Below are 22,126 nucleotides of genomic sequence, written 5' to 3' on the forward strand. Positions count from 1 at the left end.
TCTTTATGCCAAACACTTGGCAGACCTCCGTGCAACGTCCAGAACACGATGGGAGATGTTTTCTGTGCTCCCGCAGGTTTTCCTTGGCAGACAGAGTCGAAAAGCTTTCTGCTAGGATGTAGACCACAAAAGACGCTAAAGACGAAGGTACGATGCTCTCCGGAGCTAAGCGCCGCTCCCGGGCTTCTTTCGTCAGAAGCCGCGCTAAGAGAGCTCTGTGAGCAGTACAATTGTATTTGCGCGAAGAAGCCGTTTCTTCGGCTCCGGGAGCCGGAGAGAGCGGCAGCATCGGAAAGGTGAAGAAAGAAGCTGTACAACACTGGGATTGTGTGCTCGACTTGCAAACTGATAGAAAACAGTACCTTACTATTCTCCTGACGTTTCCAATCACATGAATATTCGATAAGAAGGTGTTTTTGACAGCTTTTCTTTTCTTTAAGCCAAACACATGGCAGACCTCCGTGCAACGTCCAGAACACGATGGGAGATGTTTTCTGTGCTCCCGCAGGTTTTCCTTGCCAGACAGAGTGGAAAAGCTTTCTGCCAGGATGTAGACCACAAAAGACGCTAAAGACGAAGGGACGATGCTGTCCGGAGCTAAGCGCCGCTCCCGGGCTTCTTTCGTCAGAAGCCGCGCTAAGAGAGCACTGTGAGCGGTACAATCGTCTTTGCGCGAAGAAGCCGCTTCTTGGGCTCCGGGAGCCGGAGAGAGCGGCAGCATCGGAAAGGTGAAGAAGGAAGCTGTAGAACACGGGGATTGTGTGCTCAACTTGCCAACTGATAGAAAACAGTACCTTACCATTCTCCTGACTTTTCTAATCACATGAATATTGGATAAGAAACTGTTTTGGACAGCTTTTCCTTTCTTTATGCCAAACACTAGGCAGACATCCGTGCAACGTCTAGAACACGATGGGAGATGTTTTCTGTGCTCCCGCAGGTTTTCCTTGCCAGACAGAGTGGAAAAGCTTTCTGCTAGGATGTAGACCACAAAAGCCGCTAAAGACGAAGGGACGATGCTCTCCGGAGCTAAGCGCCGCTCCCGGGCGTCTTTCAGCAGAAGCCGCGCTAAGAGAGCACTGTGAGCGGTACAATCGTCTTTGCGCGAAGAAGCCGCTTCTTGGGCTCAGGGAGCCGGAGAGAGCGGCAGCATGGGAAAGGTGAAGAAGGAAGCTGTACTACACTGGGATTGTGTGCTCAACTTGCCAACTGATAGAAAACAGTACCTTACCATTCTCCTGACTTTTCTAATCACATGAATATTCGATAAGACGCTGTTTTGGACAACTTTTCTTTTCTTTATGCCAAACACTTGGCAGACCTCCGTGCAACGTCCAGAACACGATGGGAGATGTTTTCTGTGCTCCCGCAGGTTTTCCTTAGCAGACAGAGTCGAAAAGCTTTCTGCTAGGATGTAGACCACAAAAGACGCTAAAGACGAAGGTACGATGCTCTACGGAACTAAGCGCCGCTCCCGGGCTTCTTTCGGCGGAAGCCGCGCTAAGAGAGCACTGTGAGCGGTACAATCGTCTTTGCGCGAAGAAGCCGTTTCTTCGGCTCCGGGAGCCGGAGAGAGCGGCAGCATCGGAAAGGTGAAGAAAGAAGCTGTACAACACTGGGATTGTGTGCTCGACTTGCAAACTGATAGAAAACAGTACCTTAGTATTCTCCTGACGTTTCCAATCACATGAATATTCGATAAGAAGGTGTTTTTGACAGCTTTTCTTTTCTTTAAGCCAAACACATGGCAGACCTCCGTGCAACGTCCAGAACACGATGGGAGATGTTTTCTGTGCTCCCGCAGGTTTTCCTTGCCAGACAGAGTGGAAAAGCTTTCTGCCAGGATGTAGACCACAAAAGACGCTAAAGACGAAGGGACGATGCTCTCCGGAGCTAAGCGCCGCTCCCGGGCTTCTTTCGGCAGAAGCCGCGCTAAGAGAGCACTGTGAGCGGTACAATCGTCTTTGCGCGAAGAAGCCGCTTCTTGGGCTCCGGGAGCCGGAGAGAGCGGCAGCATCGGAAAGGTGAAGAAGGAAGCTGTAGAACACGGGGATTGTGTGCTCAACTTGCCAACTGATAGAAAACAGTACCTTACCATTCTCCTGACTTTTCTAATCACATGAATATTCGATAAGAAACTGTTTTGGACAGCTTTTCTTTTCTTTATGCCAAACACTAGGCAGACATCCGTGCAACGTCTAGAACACGATGGGAGATGTTTTCTGTGCTCCCGCAGGTTTTCCTTGCCAGACAGAGTGGAAAAGCTTTCTGCTAGGATGTAGACCACAAAAGCCGCTAAAGACGAAGGGACGATGCTCTCCGGAGCTAAGCGCCGCTCCCGGGCGTCTTTCGGCAGAAGCCGCGCTAAGAGAGCACTGTGAGCGGTACAATCGTCTTTGCGCGAAGAAGCCGCTTCTTGGGCTCAGGGAGCCGGAGAGAGCGGCAGCATGGGAAAGGTGAAGAAGGAAGATGTACTACACTGGGATTGTGTGCTCAACTTGCCAACTGATAGAAAACAGTACCTTACCATTCTCCTGACTTTTCCAATCACATGAATATTCGATAAGACGCTGTTTTGGACAACTTTTCTTTTCTTTATGCCAAACACTTGGCAGACCTCCGTGCAACGTCCAGAACACGATGGGAGATGTTTTCTGTGCTCCCGCAGGTTTTCCTTGGCAGACAGAGTCGAAAAGCTTTCTGCTAGGATGTAGACCACAAAAGACGCTAAAGATGAAGGTACGATGCTCTCCGGAACTAAGCGCCGCTCCCGGGCTTCTTTCGGCAGAAGCCGCGCTAAGAGAGCACTGTGAGCGGTACAATCGTCTTTGCGCGAAGAAGCCTTTTCTTCGGCTCCGGGAGCCGGAGAGAGCGGCAGCATGGGAAAGGTGAAGAAGGAAGCTGTACAACACTGGGATTGTGTGCTCGACTTGCCAAGTGATAGAAAACAATACCTTACTATTCTCCTGACGTTTCCAATCACATGAATATTCGATAAGAAGGTGTTTTTGACAGCTTTACTTTTCTTTATGCCAAACACATGGCAGACCTCCGTGCAACGTCACGAACACGATGGGAGATGTTTTCTGTGCTCCTGCGGGTTTTCCTTGCCAGACAGAGTGGAAAAGCTTTCTGCCAGGATGTAGACCACAAAAGACGCTAAAGACTAAGGGACGATGCTCTCCGGAGCAAAGCGCCGCTCCCGGGCTTCTTTCGGCAGAAGCCGCGCTAAGAGAGCACTGTGAGCCTTACAATCGTCTTTGCGCGAAGAAGTCGCTTCTTGGGCTCAGGGAGCCGGAGAGAGCGGCAGCATCGGAAAGGTGAAGAAGGAAGCTGTAGAACACGGGGATTGTGTGCTCAACTTGCCAACTGATAGAAAACAGTACCTTACCATTCTCCTGACTTTTCTAATCACATGAATATTCGATAAGAAGCTGTTTTGGACAGCTTTTCCTTTCTTTAAGCCAAACAATTGGCAGACATCCGTGCAACGTCCAGAACACGATGGGAGATGTTTTCTGTGCTCCCGCAGGTTTTCCTTTTCAGAGAGAGTGGAAACGCTTTCTGCTAGGATGTAGACCACAAAAGACGCTAAAGACGAAGGGACGATGCTCTCCGGAGCTAAGCGCCGCTCCCGGGCGTCTTTCGGCAGAAGCCGCGCTAAGAGAGCACTGTGAGCGGTACAATCGTCTTTGCGCGAAGAAGCCGCATCTTCGGCTCAGGGAGCCGGAGAGAGCGGCAGCATGGGAAAGGTGAAGAAGGAAGCTGTACAACACTGGGATTGTGTGCTCAACTTGCCAACTGATAGAAAACAGTACCTTACCATTCTCCTGACTTTTCTAATCACATGAATATTCGATTAGAAGCTGTTTTGGACAGCTTTTCTTTTCTTTATGCCAAACACATGGCAGACCTCCGTGCAACGACCAGAACACGATGGGAGATGTTTTCTGTGCTCCCGCAGGTTTTCCTTGCCAGACAGAGTGGAAAAGCTTTCTGCCAGTAATATAGACCACAAAGACGCTAAAGACGAAGGGACGATGCTCTCCGCATCCAAGCGCCGCTCTCGGGCGTCTTTCGGCAGAAGCCGCGCTAAGAGAGCACTGTGAGCGGTACAATCGTCTTTGCGCGAAGAAGCCGCTTCTTGGGCTCCGGGAGCCGGAGAGAGCGGCAGCATGGGAAAGGTGAAGAAGGAAGCTGTAGAACACTGGGATTGTGTGCTCAACTTGCCAACTGATAGAAAACAGTACCTTACCATTCTCCTGACTTTTCTAATCACATGAATATTCCATAAGAATCTGTTTTGGACAGCTTTTCATTCCTTTATGCCAAACACATGGCAGACCTCCGTGCAATGTCCCGAGCACGATGGGAGATGTTTTCTGTGCTCCCGCAGGTTTTCCTTGCCAGACAGAGTGGAAACGCTTTCTGCTAGGATGTAGACCACAAAAGACGCTAAAGACGAAGGTACGATGCTCTCCGGAGCTAAGCGCCGCTCCCGGGCTTCTTTCGGCAGAAGCCGCGCTAAGAGAGCACTGTGAGCGGTACAATCATCTTTGCGCGAAGAAGCCGCTTCTTGGGCTCCGGGAGCCGGAGAGACCGGCAGCATCGGAAAGGTGAAGAAGGAAGCTGTAGAACACTGGGATTGTGTGCTCAACTTGCCAACTGATAGAAAACAGTACCTTACCATTCTCCTGACTTTTCTAATCACATGAATATTCGATAAGAAGCTGTTTTGGACAGCTTTTCCTTTCTTTAAGCCAAACACATGGCAGACATCCGTGCAGCGTCTAGAACACGATGGGAGATGTTTTCTGTGCTCCCGCAGGTTTTACTTGTCAGAGAGAGTGGAAACGCCTTCTGCTAGGATGTAGACCACAAAAGACGCTAAAGACGAAGGTACGATGCTCTCCGGAGCTAAGCGCCGCTCCCGGGCTTCTTCCGGCAGAAGCCGCGCTAAGAGAGCACTGTGAGCGGTACAATCGTCTTTGCGCGAAGAAGCCGCTTCTTCGGCTCAGGGAGCCGGAGAGAGCGGCAGCATGGGAAAGGTGAAGAAGGAAGCTGTACAACACTGGGATTGTGTGCTCAACTTGCCAACTGATAGTAAACAGTACCTTACCATCCTCCTGACTTTTCTAATCACATGAATATTCGATAAGAAGCTGTTTTGGACAGCTTTTCTTTTCTTCATGCAAACACTTGGCAGACCTCCGTGCAACGCCCAGAACACGATGGGAGATGTTTTCTGTGCTCCCGCAGGTTTTCCTTGCCAGACAGAGTGGAAAAGCTATCTGCTAAAATGCAGAATACAAAAGACGCTAAACACGTAGGGACGATGCTCTCCGGAGCTAAGCGCCCCTCCCGGGCTTCTTTCGTCAGAAGCCGCGCTAAGAGAGCACTGTGAGCGGTACAATCGTCTTTGCGCGAAGAAGCCGCTTCTTGGGCTCCGGGAGCCGGAGAGAGCGGCAGCATCGGAAAGGTGAAGAAGGAAGCTGTAGAACACGGGGATTGTGTGCTCAACTTGCCAACTGATAGAAAACAGTACCTTACCATTCTCCTGACTTTTCTAATCACATGAATATTGGATAAGAAGCTGTTTTGGACAGCTTTTCCTTTCTTTAAGCCAAACAATTGGCAGACATCCGTGCAACGTCCAGAACACGATGGGAGATGTTTTCTGTGCTCCCGCAGGTTTTCCTTGTCAGAGAGAGTGGAAACGCTTTCTGCTAGGATGTAGACCACAAAAGACTCTAAAGACGAAGGGACGATGCTCTCCGGAGCTAAGCGCCGCTCCCGGGCGTCTTTCGGCAGAAGCCGCGCTAAGAGAGCACTGTGAGCGGTACAATCGTCTTTGCGCGAAGAAGCCGCTTCTTGGGCTCAGGGAGCCGGAGAGAGCGGCAGCATCGGAAAGGTGAAGAAGGAAGCTGTACTACACTGGGATTGTGTGCTCAACTTGCCAACTGATAGAAAACAGTACCTTACCATTCTCCTGACTTTTCCAATGACATGAATATTCGATAAGACGCTGTTTTGGACAACTTTTCTTTTCTTTATGCCAAACACTTGGCAGACCCCCGTGCAAGGTCCAGAACACGATGGGAGATGTTTTCTGTGCTCCCGCAGGTTTTCCTTGCCAGACAGAGTGGAAAAGCTATCTGCTAAAATGTAGAATACAAAAGACGCTAAACACGTAGGGACGATGCTGTCCGGAGCTAAGCGCCGCTCCCGGGCGTATTTCGGCAGAAGCCGCGCTAAGAGAGCACTGTGAGCGGTACAATCGTCTTTGCGCGAAGAAGCCGCTTCTTCGGCTCCGGGAGCCGGAGAGAGCGGCAGCATTGGAAAGGTGAAGAAGGAAGCTGTACAACACTGGGATTGTGTGCTCAACTTGCCAACTGATAGAAAACAGTAGCTTACCATTCTCCTGACTTTTCCAATCACATGAATATACGATTAGAAGCTGTTTTGGACAGCTTTTCTTTTCTTTATGCCAAACAAATGTCAGACATCCGTGCAACGTCCAGAACACGATGGGAGATGTTTTCTGTGCTCCCGCAGGTTTTCCTTGCCAGACAGAGTGGAAAAGCTTTCTGCCAGGATGTAGACCACAAAAGACGCTAAAGACGAAGGGACGATGCTCTCCGGAGCTAAGCGCCGCTCCCGGGCTTCTTTCGGCAGAAGCCGCGCTAAGAGAGCACTGTGAGCGGTACAATCGTCTTTGCGCGAAGAAGCCGCATCTTCAGCTCCGGGAGCCGGAGAGAGCGGCAGCATGGGAAAGGTGAAGAAGGAAGCTGTAGAACACTGGGATTGTGTGCTCAACTTGCCAACTGATAGAAAACAGTACCTTACCATTCTCCTTACTTTTCTAATCACATGAATATTTGATAAGAAGCTGTTTTGGACAGCTTTTTTTTTCTTTAAGCCAAACAATTGGCAGACATCCGTGCAATGTCCAGAACACGATGGGAGATGTTTTCTCTGCTCCCGCAGGTTTTCCTTGCCAGACTGAGTGGAAAAGCTTTCTGCTAGGATGTAGACCACAAAAGACGCTAAAGACGAAGGGACGATGCTCTCCGGAGCTAAGCGCCGCTCCCGGGCTTCTTTCGGCAGAAGCCGCGCTAAGAGGGCACTGTGAGCGGTACAATCGTCTTTGCGCGAAGAAGCCGCTTCTTGGGCTCCGGGAGCCGGAGAGAGCGGCAGCATGGGAAAGGTGAAGAAGGAAGCTGTACAACACTGGGATTGTGTGCTCGACTTGCCAACTGATAGAAAACAGTACCTTACCATTCTCCTGACTTTTCTAATCACATGAATATTCGATAAGAAGCTGTTTTTGACAGCTTTTTTTTTCTTTATGCCAAACACTAGGCAGACCTCCGTGCAACGTCTAGAACACGATGGGAGATGTTTTCTGTGCTCCCGCAGGTTTTCCTTGCCAGACAGAGTGGAAAAGCTTTCTGCTAGGATGTAGACCAGAAAAGCCGCTAAAGACGAAGGGACGATGCTCTCCGGAGGTAAGCGCCGCTCCCGGGCGTCTTTCGGCAGAAGCCGCGCTAAGAGAGCACTGTGAGCGTTACAATCGTCTTTGCGCGAAGAAGCCGCTTCTTGGGCCCAGGGAGCCGGAGAGACCGGCAGCATGGGAAAGGTGAAGAAGGAAGCTGTACAACACTGGGATTGTGTGCTCAACTTGCCAACTGATAGAAAACAGTACCTTACCATTCTCCTGACTTTTCCGATCACATGAATATTCGATAAGAAGCTGTTTTGGACAGCTTTTCCTTTCTTCATGCCAAACACTTGGCAGACATACGTGCAAAGTCCAGAATACGATGGGAGATGTTTTCTGTGCTCCCGCAGGTTTTCCTTGCCAGACAGAGTGGAAAAGCTTTCTGCTAAAATGTAGAATACAAAAGACGCTAAACACGTAGGGACGATGCTATCCGGAGCTAAGCGCCGCTCCCGGGCTTCTTTCGGCAGAAGCCGCGCTAAGAGAGCACTGTGACCGGTACAATCGTCTTTGCGCGAAGAAGCCGCTTCTTGGGCTCAGGGAGCCGGAGAGTGCGGCAGCATCAGAAAGGTGAAGAAGGAAGCTGTACAACACTGGGATTGTGTGCTCAACTTGCCAACTGATAGAACACAGTACCTTACCATTCTCCTGAATTTTCTAATCACATGAATATTCGATAAGAAGCTGTTTTGGACAGCTTTTCTTTTCTTTATGCCAAACACTTGGCAGACCTCCGTGCAAAGTCCAGAACAGGATGGGAGATGTTTTCTGTGCTCCCGCAGGTTTTCCTTGCCAGACAGAGTTGAAAAGCTTTTTGCCAGGATGTAGACCACAAAAGACGCTAAAGACGAAGGGACGATGCTCTCCGGAGCTAAGCGCCGCTCCCGGGCTTCTTCCGGCAGAAGCCGCGCTAAGAGAGCACTGTGAGCGGTACAATGGTCTTTGCGCGAAGAAGCCGCTTCTTGGGCTCCGGGAGCCGGAGAGAGCGGCAGCATGGGAAAGGTGAAGAAGGAAGCTGTACAACACTGGGATTGTGTGCTCAACTTGCCAACTGATAGAAAACAGTACCTTACCATTCTCCTGACTTTTCTAATCACATGAATATTCGATAAGAAGCTGTTTTGGACAGCTTTTCCTTTCTTTATGCCAAACACTTGGCAGACATCCGTGAAACGTCCAGAACACGATGGGAGATGTTTTCTGTGCTCCCGCAGGTTTTCCTTGTCAGAGAGAGGGGAAACGCTTTCTGCTAGGATGTAGACCACAAAAGACGCTAAAGACGAAGGTACGATGCTCCCCGGAGCTAAGCGCCGCTCCCGGGCTTCTTTCGTCAGAAGCCGCGCTAAGAGAGCACTGTGAGCGGTACAATCGTCTTTGCGCGAAGAAGCCGCTTCTTCGGGTCCGGGAGCCGGAGAGAGCGGCAGCATGGGAAAGGTGAAGAAGGAAGCTGTACAACACTGGGATTGTGTGCTCAACTTGCCAACTGATAGTAAACAGTACCTTACCATCCTCCTGACTTTTCTAATCACATGAATATTCGATAAGAAGCTGTTTTGGACAGCTTTTCTTTTCTTTATGCCAAACACTTGGCAGACCTCCGTGCAACGTCCAGAACACGATGGGAGATGTTTTCTGTGCTCCTGCAGGTTTTCCTTGCCAGACAGAGTGGAAAAGCTTTCTGCCAGGATGTAGACCACAAAAGACGCTAAAGACGAAGGGACGATGCTCTCCGGAGCTAAGCGCCGCTCCCGGGCTTCTTTCGTCAGAAGCCGCGCTAAGAGAGCACTGTGAGCGGTACAATCGTCTTTGCGCGAAGAAGCCGCTTCTTGGGCTCCGGGAGCCGGAGAGAGCGGCAGCATCGGAAAGGTGAAGAAGGAAGCTGTAGAACACGGGGATTGTGTGCTCAACTTGCCAACTGATAGAAAACAGTACCTTACCATTCTCCTGACTTTTCTAATCACATGAATATTGCATAAGAAACTGTTTTGGACAGCTTTTCTTTTCTTTATGCCAAACACTAGGCAGACATCCGTGCAACGTCTAGAACACGATGGGAGATGTTTTCTGTGCTCCCGCAGGTTTTCCTTGCCAGACAGAGTGGAAAAGCTTTCTGCTAGGATGTAGACCACAAAAGCCGCTAAAGACGAAGGGACGATGCTCTCCGGAGGTAAGCGCCGCTCCCGGGCGTCTTTCGGCAGAAGCCGCGCTAAGAGAGCACTGTGAGCGGTACAATCGTCTTTGCGCGAAGAAGCCGCTTCTTGGGCTCAGGGAGCCGGAGAGAGCGGCAGCATGGGAAAGGTGAAGAAGGAAGCTGTACTACACTGGGATTGTGTGCTCAACTTGCCAACTGATAGAAAACAGTACCTTACCATTCTCCTGACTTTTCCAATCACATGAATATTCGATAAGACGCTGTTTTGGACAACTTTTCTTTTCTTTATGCCAAACACTTGGCAGACCTCCGTGCAACGTCCAGAACACAATGGGAGATGTTTTCTGTGCTCCCGCAGGTTTTCCTTGGCAGACAGAGTCGAAAAGCTTTCTGCTAGGATGTAGACCACAAAAGACGCTAAAGACGAAGGTACGATGCTCTCCGGAACTAAGCGCCGCTCCCGGGCTTCTTTCGGCAGAAGCCACGCTAAGAGAGCACTGTGAGCGGTACAATCGTCTTTGCGCGAAGAAGCCTTTTCTTCGGCTCCGGGAGCCGGAGAGAGCGGCAGCATGGGAAAGGTGAAGAAGGAAGCTGTACAACACTGGGATTGTGTGCTCGACTTGCCAACTGATAGAAAACAGTACCTTACTATTCTCCTGACGTTTCCAATCACATGAATATTCGATAAGAAGGTGTTTTTGACAGCTTTACTTTTCTTTATGCCAAACACATGGCAGACCTCCGTGCAACGTCAAGAACACGATGGGAGATGTTTTCTGTGCTCCTGCGGGTTTTCCTTGCCAGACAGAGTGGAAAAGCTTTCTGCCAGGATGTAGACCACAAAAGACGCTAAAGACTAAGGGACGATGCTCTCCGGAGCAAAGCGCCGCTCCCGGGCTTCTTTCGGCAGAAGCCGCGCTAAGAGAGCACTGTGAGCGGTACAATCGTCTTTGCGCGAAGAAGCCGCATCTTCGGCTCAGGGAGCCGGAGAGAGCGGCAGCATGGGAAAGGTGAAGAAGGAAGCTGTACAACACTGGGATTGTGTGCTCAACTTGCCAACTGATAGAAAACAGTACCTTACCATTCTCCTGACTTTTCTAATCACATGAATATTCGATTAGAAGCTGTTTTGGACAGCTTTTCTTTTCTTTATGCCAAACACATGGCAGACCTCCGTGCAACGACCAGAACATGATGGGAGATGTTTTCTGTGCTCCCGCATGTTTTCCTTGCCAGACAGAGTGGAAAAGCTTTCTGCCAGTAATATAGACCACAAAGACGCTAAAGACGAAGGGACGATGCTCTCCGGATCCAAGGGCCGCTCCCGGGCGTCTTTCGGCAGAAGCCGCGCTAAGAGAGCACTGTGAGCGGTACAATCGTCTTTGCGCGAAGAAGGCGCATCTTCAGCTCCGGGAGCCGGAGAGAGCGGCAGCATGGGAAAGGTGAAGAAGGAAGCTGTAGAACACTGGGATTGTGTGCTCAACTTGCCAACTGATAGAAAACAGTACCTTACCATTCTCCTTACTTTTCTAATCACATGAATATTTGATAAGAAGCTGTTTTGGACAGCTTTTTTTTTCTTTAAGCCAAACAATTGGCAGACATCCGTGCAACGTCCAGAACACGATGGGAGATGTTTTCTCTGCTCCCGCAGGTTTTCCTTGCCAGACTGAGTGGAAAAGCTTTCTGCTAGGATGTAGACCACAAAAGACGCTAAAGACGAAGGGACGATGCTCTCCGGAGCTAAGCGCCGCTCCCGGGCTTCTTTCGGCAGAAGCCGCGCTAAGAGGGCACTGTGACCGGTACAATCGTCTTTGCGCGAAGAAGCCGCTTCTTGGGCTCCGGGAGCCGGAGAGAGCGGCAGCATGGGAAAGGTGAAGAAGGAAGATGTACAACACTGGGATTGTGTGCTCAACTTGCCAACTGATAGAAAACAGTACCTTACCATTCTCCTGACTTTTCTAATCACATGAATATTCGATAAGAAGCTGTTTTGGACAGCTTTTTTTTTCTTTATGCCAAACACTAGGCAGACCTCCGTGCAACGTCTAGAACACGATGGGAGATGTTTTCTGTGCTCCCGCAGGTTTTCCTTGCCAGACAGAGTGGAAAAGCTTTCTGCTAGGATGTAGACCACAAAAGCCGCTAAAGACGAAGGGACGATGCTCTCCGGAGGTAAGCGCCGCTCCCGGGCGTCTTTCGGCAGAAGCCGCGCTAAGAGAGCACTGTGAGCGTTACAATCGTCTTTGCGCGAAGAAGCCGCCTCTTGGGCCCAGGGAGCCGGAGAGAGCGGCAGCATGGGAAAGGTGAAGAAGGAAGCTGTACAACACTGGGATTGTGTGCTCAACTTGCCAACTGATAGAAAACAGTACCTTACCATTCTCCTGACTTTTCCGATCACATGAATATTCGATAAGAAGCTGTTTTGGACAGCTTTTCCTTTCTTCATGCCAAACACTTGGCAGACATACGTGCAAAGTCCAGAATACGATGGGAGATGTTTTCTGTGCTCCCGCAGGTTTTCCTTGCCAGACAGAGTGGAAAAGCTTTCTGCCAGGATGTAGACCACAAAAGACGCTAAAGACGAAGGTACGATGCTCTCCGGAGCTAAGCGCCGCTCCCGGGCTTCTTCCGGCAGAAGCCGCGCTAAGAGAGCACTGTGACCGGTACAATCGTCTTTGCGCGAAGAAGCCGCTTCTTGGGCTCAGGGAGCTGGAGAGAGCGGCAGCATGGGAAAGGTGAAGAAGGAAGCTGTACAACACTGGGATTGTGTGCTCAACTTGCCAACTGATAGTAAACAGTACCTTACCATCCTCCTGACTTTTCTAATCACATGAATATTCAATAAGAAGCTGTTTTGGACAGCTTTTCGTTTCTTCATGCAAACACTTGGCAGACCTCCGTGCAACGTCCAGAACACGATGGGAGATGTTTTCTGTGCTCCCGCAGGTTTTCCTTGCCAGACAGAGTGGAAAATCTATCTGCTAAAATGTAGAATACAAAAGACGCTAAACACGTAGGGACGATGCTGTCCGGAGCTAAGCGCCGCTCCCGGGCTTCTTTCGTCAGAAGCCGCGCTAAGAGAGCACTGTGACCGGTACAATCGTCTTTGCGCGAAGAAGCCGCTTCTTGGGCTCAGGGAGCCGGAGAGTGCGGCAGCATCAGAAAGGTGAAGAAGGAAGCTGTACAACACTGGGATTGTGTGCTCAACTTGCCAACTGATAGAACACAGTACCTTACCATTCTCCTGAATTTTCTAATCACATGAATATTCGATAAGAAGCTGTTTTGGACAGCTTTTCTTTTCTTTATGCCAAACACTTGGCAGACCTCCGTGCAAAGTCCAGAACAGGATGGGAGATGTTTTCTGTGCTCCCGCAGGTTTTCCTTGCCAGACAGAGTTGAAAAGCTTTTTGCCAGGATGTAGACCACAAAAGACGCTAAAGACGAAGGGACGATGCTCTCCGGAGCTAAGCGCCGCTCCCGGGCTTCTTCCGGCAGAAGCCGCGCTAAGAGAGCACTGTGAGCGGTACAATCGTCTTTGCGCGAAGAAGCCGCTTCTTGGGCTCCGGGAGCCGGAGAGAGCGGCAGCATGGGAAAGGTGAAGAAGGAAGCTGTACAACACTGGGATTGTGTGCTCAACTTGCCAACTGATAGAAAACAGTACCTTACCATTCTCCTGACTTTTCTAATCACATGAATATTCGATAAGAAGCTGTTTTGGACAGCTTTTCCTTTCTTTATGCCAAACACTTGGCAGACATCCGTGCAACGTCCAGAACACGATGGGAGATGTTTTCTGTGCTCCCGCAGGTTTTCCTTGTCAGAGAGAGGGGAAACGCTTTCTGCTAGGATGTAGACCACAAAAGACGCTAAAGACGAAGGTACGATGCTCCTCGGAGCTAAGCGCCGCTCCCGGGCTTCTTTCGTCAGAAGCCGCGCTAAGAGAGCACTGTGAGCGGTACAATCGTCTTTGCGCGAAGAAGCCGCTTCTTCGGGTCCGGGAGCCGGAGAGAGCGGCAGCATCGGAAAGGTGAAGAAGGAAGCTGTACAACACTGGGATTGTGTGCTCAACTTGCCAACTGATAGTAAACAGTACCTTACCATCCTCCTGACTTTTCTAATCACATGAATATTCGATAAGAAGCTGTTTTGGACAGCTTTTCTTTTCTTTATGCCAAACACTTGGCACACCTCCGTGCAACGTCCAGAACACGATGGGAGATGTTTTCTGTGCTCCCGCAGGTTTTCCTTGCCAGACAGAGTGGAAAAGCTTTCTGCCAGGATGTAGACCACAAAAGACGCTAAAGACGAAGGGACGATGCTCTCCGGAACTAAGCGCCGCTCCCGGGCTTCTTTCGTCAGAAGCCGCGCTAAGAGAGCACTGTGAGCGGTACAATCGTCTTTGCGCGAAGAAGCCGCTTCTTGGGCTCTGGGAGCCGGAGACAGCGGCAGCATCGGAAAGGTGAAGAAGGAAGCTGTAGAACACGGGGATTGTGTGCTCAACTTGCCAACTGATAGAAAACAGTACCTTACCATTCTCCTGACTTTTCTAATCACATGAATATCGGATAAGAAACTGTTTTGGACAGCTTTTCTTTTCTTTATGCCAAACACTAGGCAGACATCCGTGCAACGTCTAGAACACGATGGGAGATGTTTTCTGTGCTCCCGCAGGTTTTCCTTGCCAGACAGAGTGGAAAAACTTTCTGCTAGGATGTAGACCACAAAAGACGCTAAAGACGAAGGGACGATGCTCTCCGGAGCTAAGCGCCGCTCCCGGGCGTCTTTCGGCAGAAGCCGCGCTAAGAGAGCACTGTGAGCGGTACAATCGTCTTTGCGCGAAGAAGCCGCTTCTTGGGCTCAGGGAGCCGGAGAGAGCGGCAGCATGGGAAAGGTGAAGAAGGAAGCTGTACTACACTGGGATTGTGTGCTCAACTTGCCAACTGATAGAAAACAGTACCTTACCATTCTCCTGACTTTTCCAATCACATGAATATTCGATAAGACGCTGTTTTGGACAACTTTTCTTTTCTTTATGCCAAACACTTGGCAGACCTCCGTGCAACGTCCAGAACACGATGGGAGATGTTTTCTGTGCTCCCGCAGGTTTTCCTTGGCAGACAGAGTCGAAAAGCTTTCTGCTAGGATGTAGACCACAAAAGACGCTAAAGACGAAGGTACGATGCTCTCCGGAACTAAGCGCCGCTCCCGGGCTTCTTTCGGCAGAAGCCGCGCTAAGAGAGCACTGTGAGCGGTACAATCGTCTTTGCGCGAAGAAGCCTTTTCTTCGGCTCCGGGAGCCGGAGAGAGCGGCAGCATGGGAAAGGTGAAGAAGGAAGCTGTACAACACTGGGATTGTGTGCTCGACTTGCCAACTGATAGAAAACAGTACCTTACTATTCTCCTGACGTTTCCAATCACATGAATATTCGATAAGAAGGTGTTTTTGACAGCTTTACTTTTCTTTATGCCAAACACATGGCAGACCTCCGTGCAACGTCAAGAACACGATGGGAGATGTTTTCTGTGCTCCTGCGGGTTTTCCTTGCCAGACAGAGTGGAAAAGCTTTCTGCTAGGATGTAGACCACAAAAGACGCTAAAGACTAAGGGACGATGCTCTCCGGAGCAAAGCGCCGCTCCCGGGCTTCTTTCGGCAGAAGCCGCGCTAAGAGAGCACTGTGAGCCTTACAATCGTCTTTGCGCGAAGAAGTCGCTTCTTGGGCTCCGGGAGCCGGAGAGAGCGGCAGCATCGGAAAGGTGAAGAAGGAAGCTGTAGAACACGGGGATTGTGTGCTCAACTTGCCAACTGATAGAAAACAGTACCTTACCATTCTCCTGACTTTTCTAATCACATGAATATTCCATAAGAAGCTGTTTTGGACAGCTTTTCCTATCTTTAAGCCAAACAATTGGCAGACATCCGTGCAACGTCCAGAACACGATGGGAGATGTTTTCTGTGCTCCCGCAGGTTTTCCTTGTCAGAGAGAGTGGAAACGCTTTCTGCTAGGATGTAGACCACAAAAGACGCTAAAGACGAAGGGACGATGCTCTCCGGAGCTAAGCGCCGCTCCCGGGCTTCTTCCGGCAGAAGCCGCGCTAAGAGAGCACTGTGAGCGGTACAATCGTCTTTGCGCGAAGAAGCCGCATCTTCGGCTCAGGGAGCCGGAGAGAGCGGCAGCATGGGAAAGGTGAAGAAGGAAGCTGTACAACACTGGGATTGTGTGCTCAACTTGCCAACTGATAGAAAACAGTACCTTACCATTCTCCTGACTTTTCTAATCACATGAATATTCGATTAGAAGCTGTTTTGGACAGCTTTTCTTTTCTTTATGCCAAACACATGGCAGACCTCCGTGCAACGACCAGAACACGATGGGAGATGTTTTCTGTGCTCCCGCAGGTTTTCCTTGCCAGACAGAGTGGAAAAGCTTTCTGCCAGTAATATAGACCACAAAGACGCTAAAGACGAAGGGACGATGCTCTCCGGATCCAAGCGCCGCTCCCGGGCGTCTTTCGGCAGAAGCCGCGCTAAGAGAGCACTGTGAGCGGTACAATCGTCTTTGCGCGAAGAAGCCGCTTCTTGGGCTCCGGTTGCCGGAGAGAGCGGCAGCATCGGAAAGGTGAAGAAGGAAGCTGTACTACACTGGGATTGTGTGCTCAACTTGCCAACTGATAGAAAACAGTACCTTACCATTCTCCTGACTTTTCTAATCACATGAATATTCGATAAGAAGCTCTTTTGGACAGCTTTCCCTTTCTTTATGCCAAACACTTGGCAGACATCCGTGCAAAGTCCAGAACACGATGGGAGATGTTTTCTGTGCTCCCGCAGGTTTTCCTTGCCAGACAGAGTGGAAAAGCTTTCTGCTAGGATGTAGACCACAAAAGACGCTAAAGACGAAGGGACGATGCTCTCCGGAGCTAAGCGCCGCTCCCGGGCGTCTTTCGGCAGAAGCCGCGCTAAGAGAGCACTGTGAGCGGTACAATCGTCTTTGCGCGAAGAAGCCGCTTCTTGGGCTCAGGGAGCCGGAGAGAGCGGCAGCATCGGAAAGGTGAAGAAGGAAGCTGTACAACACTGGGATTGTGTGCTCAACTTGCCAACTGATAGAAAACAGTACCTTACTATTCTCCTGACTTTTCCAATCACATGAATATTCGATAAGAAGCTGTTTTGGACAGCTTTCCCTTTCTTTATGCCAAACACTTGGCAGACATCCGTGCAATGTCCAGAACACGATGGGAGATGTTTTCTGTGCTCCCGCAGGTTTTCCTTGCCAGACAGAGTGGAAAAGCTTTCTGCTAGGGTGTAGACCACAAAAGACGCTAAAGACGAAGGGACGATGCTCTCCGGTGCTAAGCGCCGCTCCCGGGCTTCTTTCGGCAGAAGCCGCGCTAAGAGGGCACTGTGACCGGTACAATCGTCTTTGCGCGAATAAGCCGCTTCTTCGGCTCCGGGAGCCGGAGAGAGCGGCAGCATCGGAAAGGTGAAGAAGGAAGCTGTAGAACACTGGGATTGTGTGCTCAACTTGCCAACTGATAGAAAACAGTACCTTACCATTCTCCTGACATTTCCAATCACATGAATATTCGATAAGAAGCTGTTTTGGACAGCTTTCCCTTTCTTTATGCCAAACACTTGGCAGACATCCGTGCAACGTCCAGAACACGATGGGAGATGTTTTCTGTGCTCCCGCAGGTTTTCCTTGCCAGACAGAGTCGAAAAGCTTTCTGCTAGGATGTAGACCACAAAAGACGCTAAAGACGAAGGGACGATGCTCTCCGGAACTAAGCGCCGCTCCCGGGCTTCTTTCGGCAGAAGCCGCGCTAAGAGAGCACTGTGAGCGGTACAATCGTCTTTGCGCGAAGAAGCCTTTTCTTCGGCTCCGGGAGCCGGAGAGAGCGGCAGCATGGGAAAGGTGAAGAAGGAAGCTGTACAACACTGGGATTGTGTGCTCGACTTGCCAACTGATAGAAAACAGTACCTTACTATTCTCCTGACGTTTCCAATCACATGAATATTCGATAAGAAGGTGTTTTTGACAGCTTTACTTTTCTTTATGCCAAACACATGGCAGACCTCCGTGCAACGTCAAGAACACGATGGGAGATGTTTTCTGTGCTCCTGCGGGTTTTCCTTGCCAGACAGAGTGGAAAAGCTTTCTGCCAGGATGTAGACCACAAAAGACGCTAAAGACTAAGGGACGATGCTCTCCGGAGCAAAGCGCCGCTCCCGGGCTTCTTTCGGCAGAAGCCGCGCTAAGAGAGCACTGTGAGCCTTACAATCGTCTTTGCGCGAAGAAGTCGCTTCTTGGGCTCCGGGAGCCGGAGAGAGCGGCAGCATGGGAAAGGTGAAGAAGGAAGCTGTACAACACTGGGATTGTGTGCTCAACTTGCCAACTGATAGAAAACAGTACCTTACCATTCTCCTGACTTTTCCGATCACATGAATATTCGATAAGAAGCTGTTTTGGACAGCTTTTCCTTTCTTCATGCCAAACACTTGGCAGACATACGTGCAAAGTCCAGAATACGATGGGAGATGTTTTCTGTGCTCCCGCAGGTTTTCCTTGCCAGACAGAGTGGAAAAGCTTTCTGCCAGGATGTAGACCACAAAAGACGCTAAAGACGAAGGTACGATGCTCTCCGGAGCTAAGCGCCGCTCCCGGGCTTCTTCCGGCAGAAGCCGCGCTAAGAGAGCACTGTGACCGGTACAATCGTCTTTGCGCGAAGAAGCCGCTTCTTGGGCTCAGGGAGCTGGAGAGAGCGGCAGCATGGGAAAGGTGAAGAAGGAAGCTGTACAACACTGGGATTGTGTGCTCAACTTGCCAACTGATAGTAAACAGTACCTTACCATCCTCCTGACTTTTCTAATCACATGAATATTCAATAAGAAGCTGTTTTGGACAGCTTTTCGTTTCTTCATGCAAACACTTGGCAGACCTCCGTGCAACGTCCAGAACACGATGGGAGATGTTTTCTGTGCTCCCGCAGGTTTTCCTTGCCAGACAGAGTGGAAAAGCTATCTGCTAAAATGTAGAATACAAAAGACGCTAAACACGTAGGGACGATGCTGTCCGGAGCTAAGCGCCACTCCCGGGCTTCTTTCGGCAGAAGCCGCGCTATGAGAGCACTGTGACCGGTACAATCGTCTTTGCGCGAAGAAGCCGCTTCTTGGGCTCAGGGAGCCGGAGAGTGCGGCAGCATCAGAAAGGTGAAGAAGGAAGCTGTACAACACTGGGATTGTGTGCTCAACTTGCCAACTGATAGAACACAGTACCTTACCATTCTCCTGAATTTTCTAATCACATGAATATTCGATAAGAAGCTGTTTTGGACAGCTTTTCTTTTCTTTATGCCAAACACTTGGCAGACCTCCGTGCAAAGTCCAGAACAGGATGGGAGATGTTTTCTGTGCTCCCGCAGGTTTTCCTTGCCAGACAGAGTTGAAAAGCTTTTTGCCAGGATGTAGACCACAAAAGACGCTAAAGACGAAGGGACGATGCTCTCCGGAGCTAAGCGCCGCTCCCGGGCTTCTTCCGGCAGAAGCCGCGCTAAGAGAGCACTGTGAGCGGTACAATCGTCTTTGCGCGAAGAAGCCGCTTCTTGGGCTCCGGGAGCCGGAGAGAGCGGCAGCATCGGAAAGGTGAAGAAGGAAGCTGTACAACACTGGGATTGTGTGCTCAACTTGCCAACTGATAGAAAACAGTACCTTACCATTCTCCTGACTTTTCTAATCACATGAATATTCGATAAGAAGCTGTTTTGGACAGCTTTTCCTTTCTTTATGCCAAACACTTGGCAGACATCCGTGCAACGTCCAGAACACGATGGGAGATGTTTTCTGTGCTCCCGCAGGTTTTCCTTGTCAGAGAGAGGGGAAACGCTTTCTGCTAGGATGTAGACCACAAAAGACGCTAAAGACGAAGGTACGATGCTCCTCGGAGCTAAGCGCCGCTCCCGGGCTTCTTTCGTCAGAAGCCGCGCTAAGAGAGCACTGTGAGCGGTACAATCGTCTTTGCGCGAAGAAGCCGCTTCTTCGGCTCCGGGAGCCGGAGAGAGCGGCAGCATCGGAAAGGTGAAGAAGGAAGCTGTACAACACTGGGATTGTGTGCTCAACTTGCCAACTGATAGTAAACAGTACCTTACCATCCTCCTGACTTTTCTAATCACATGAATATTCGATAAGAAGCTGTTTTGGACAGCTTTTCTTTTCTTTATGCCAAACACTTGGCACACCTCCGTGCAACGTCCAGAACACGATGAAGATGTTTTCTGTGCTCCCGCAGGTTTTCCTTGCCAGACAGAGTGGAAAAGCTTTCTGCCAGGATGTAGACCACAAAAGACGCTAAAGACGAAGGGACGATGCTCTCCGGAACTAAGCGCCGCTCCCGGGCTTCTTTCGTCAGAAGCCGCGCTAAGAGAGCACTGTGAGCGGTACAATCGTCTTTGCGCGAAGAAGCCGCTTCTTGGGCTCCGGGAGCCGGAGACAGCGGCAGCATCGGAAAGGTGAAGAAGGAAGCTGTAGAACACGGGGATTGTGTGCTCAACTTGCCAACTGATAGAAAACAGTACCTTACCATTCTCCTGACTTTTCTAATCACATGAATATCGGATAAGAAACTGTTTTGGACAGCTTTTCTTTTCTTTATGCCAAACACTAGGCAGACATCCGTGCAACGTCTAGAACACGATGGGAGATGTTTTCTGTGCTCCCGCAGGTTTTCCTTGCCAGACAGAGTGGAAAAACTTTCTGCTAGGATGTAGACCACAAAAGACGCTAAAGACGAAGGGACGATGCTCTCCGGAGCTAAGCGCCGCTCCCGGGCGTCTTTCGGCAGAAGCCGCGCTAAGAGAGCACTGTGAGCGGTACAATCGTCTTTGCGCGAAGAAGCCGCTTCTTGGGCTCAGGGAGCCGGAGAGAGCGGCAGCATGGGAAAGGTGAAGAAGGAAGCTGTACTACACTGGGATTGTGTGCTCAACTTGCCAACTGATAGAAAACAGTACCTTACCATTCTCCTGACTTTTCCAATCACATGAATATTCGATAAGACGCTGTTTTGGACAACTTTTCTTTTCTTTATGCCAAACACTTGGCAGACCTCCGTGCAACGTCCAGAACACGATGGGAGATGTTTTCTGTGCTCCCGCAGGTTTTCCTTGGCAGACAGAGTCGAAAAGCTTTCTGCTAGGATGTAGACCACAAAAGACGCTAAAGACGAAGGTACGATGCTCTCCGGAACTAAGCGCCGCTCCCGGGCTTCTTTCGGCAGAAGCCGCGCTAAGAGAGCACTGTGAGCGGTACAATCGTCTTTGCGCGAAGAAGCCTTTTCTTCGGCTCCGGGAGCCGGAGAGAGCGGCAGCATGGGAAAGGTGAAGAAGGAAGCTGTACAACACTGGGATTGTGTGCTCGACTTGCCAACTGATAGAAAACAGTACCTTACTATTCTCCTGACGTTTCCAATCACATGAATATTCGATAAGAAGGTGTTTTTGACAGCTTTACTTTTCTTTATGCCAAACACATGGCAGACCTCCGTGCAACGTCAAGAACACGATGGGAGATGTTTTCTGTGCTCCTGCGGGTTTTCCTTGCCAGACAGAGTGGAAAAGCTTTCTGCCAGGATGTAGACCACAAAAGACGCTAAAGACTAAGGGACGATGCTCTCCGGAGCAAAGCGCCGCTCCCGGGCTTCTTTCGGCAGAAGCCGCGCTAAGAGAGCACTGTGAGCCTTACAATCGTCTTTGCGCGAAGAAGTCGCTTCTTGGGCTCCGGGAGCCGGAGAGAGCGGCAGCATCGGAAAGGTGAAGAAGGAAGCTGTAGAACACGGGGATTGTGTGCTCAACTTGCCAACTGATAGAAAACAGTACCTTACCATTCTCCTGACTTTTCTAATCACATGAATATTCCATAAGAAGCTGTTTTGGACAGCTTTTCCTTTCTTTAAGCCAAACAATTGGCAGACATCCGTGCAACGTCCAGAACACGATGGGAGATGTTTTCTGTGCTCCCGCAGGTTTTCCTTGTCAGAGAGAGTGGAAACGCTTTCTGCTAGGATGTAGACCACAAAAGACGCTAAAGACGAAGGGACGATGCTCTCCGGAGCTAAGCGCCGCTCCCGGGCTTCTTCCGGCAGAAGCCGCGCTAAGAGAGCACTGTGAGCGGTACAATCGTCTTTGCGCGAAGAAGCCGCATCTTCGGCTCAGGGAGCCGGAGAGAGCGGCAGCATGGGAAAGGTGAAGAAGGAAGCTGTACAACACTGGGATTGTGTGCTCAACTTGCCAACTGATAGAAAACAGTACCTTACCATTCTCCTGACTTTTCTAATCACATGAATATTCGATTAGAAGCTGTTTTGGACAGCTTTTCTTTTCTTTATGCCAAACACATGGCAGACCTCCGTGCAACGACCAGAACACGATGGGAGATGTTTTCTGTGCTCCCGCAGGTTTTCCTTGCCAGACAGAGTG

Source organism: Ammospiza caudacuta, chromosome 4 (genome assembly GCF_027887145.1).
Source record: "Ammospiza caudacuta isolate bAmmCau1 chromosome 4, bAmmCau1.pri, whole genome shotgun sequence".
Classification (NCBI taxonomy): Eukaryota; Metazoa; Chordata; class Aves; order Passeriformes; family Passerellidae; genus Ammospiza; species Ammospiza caudacuta.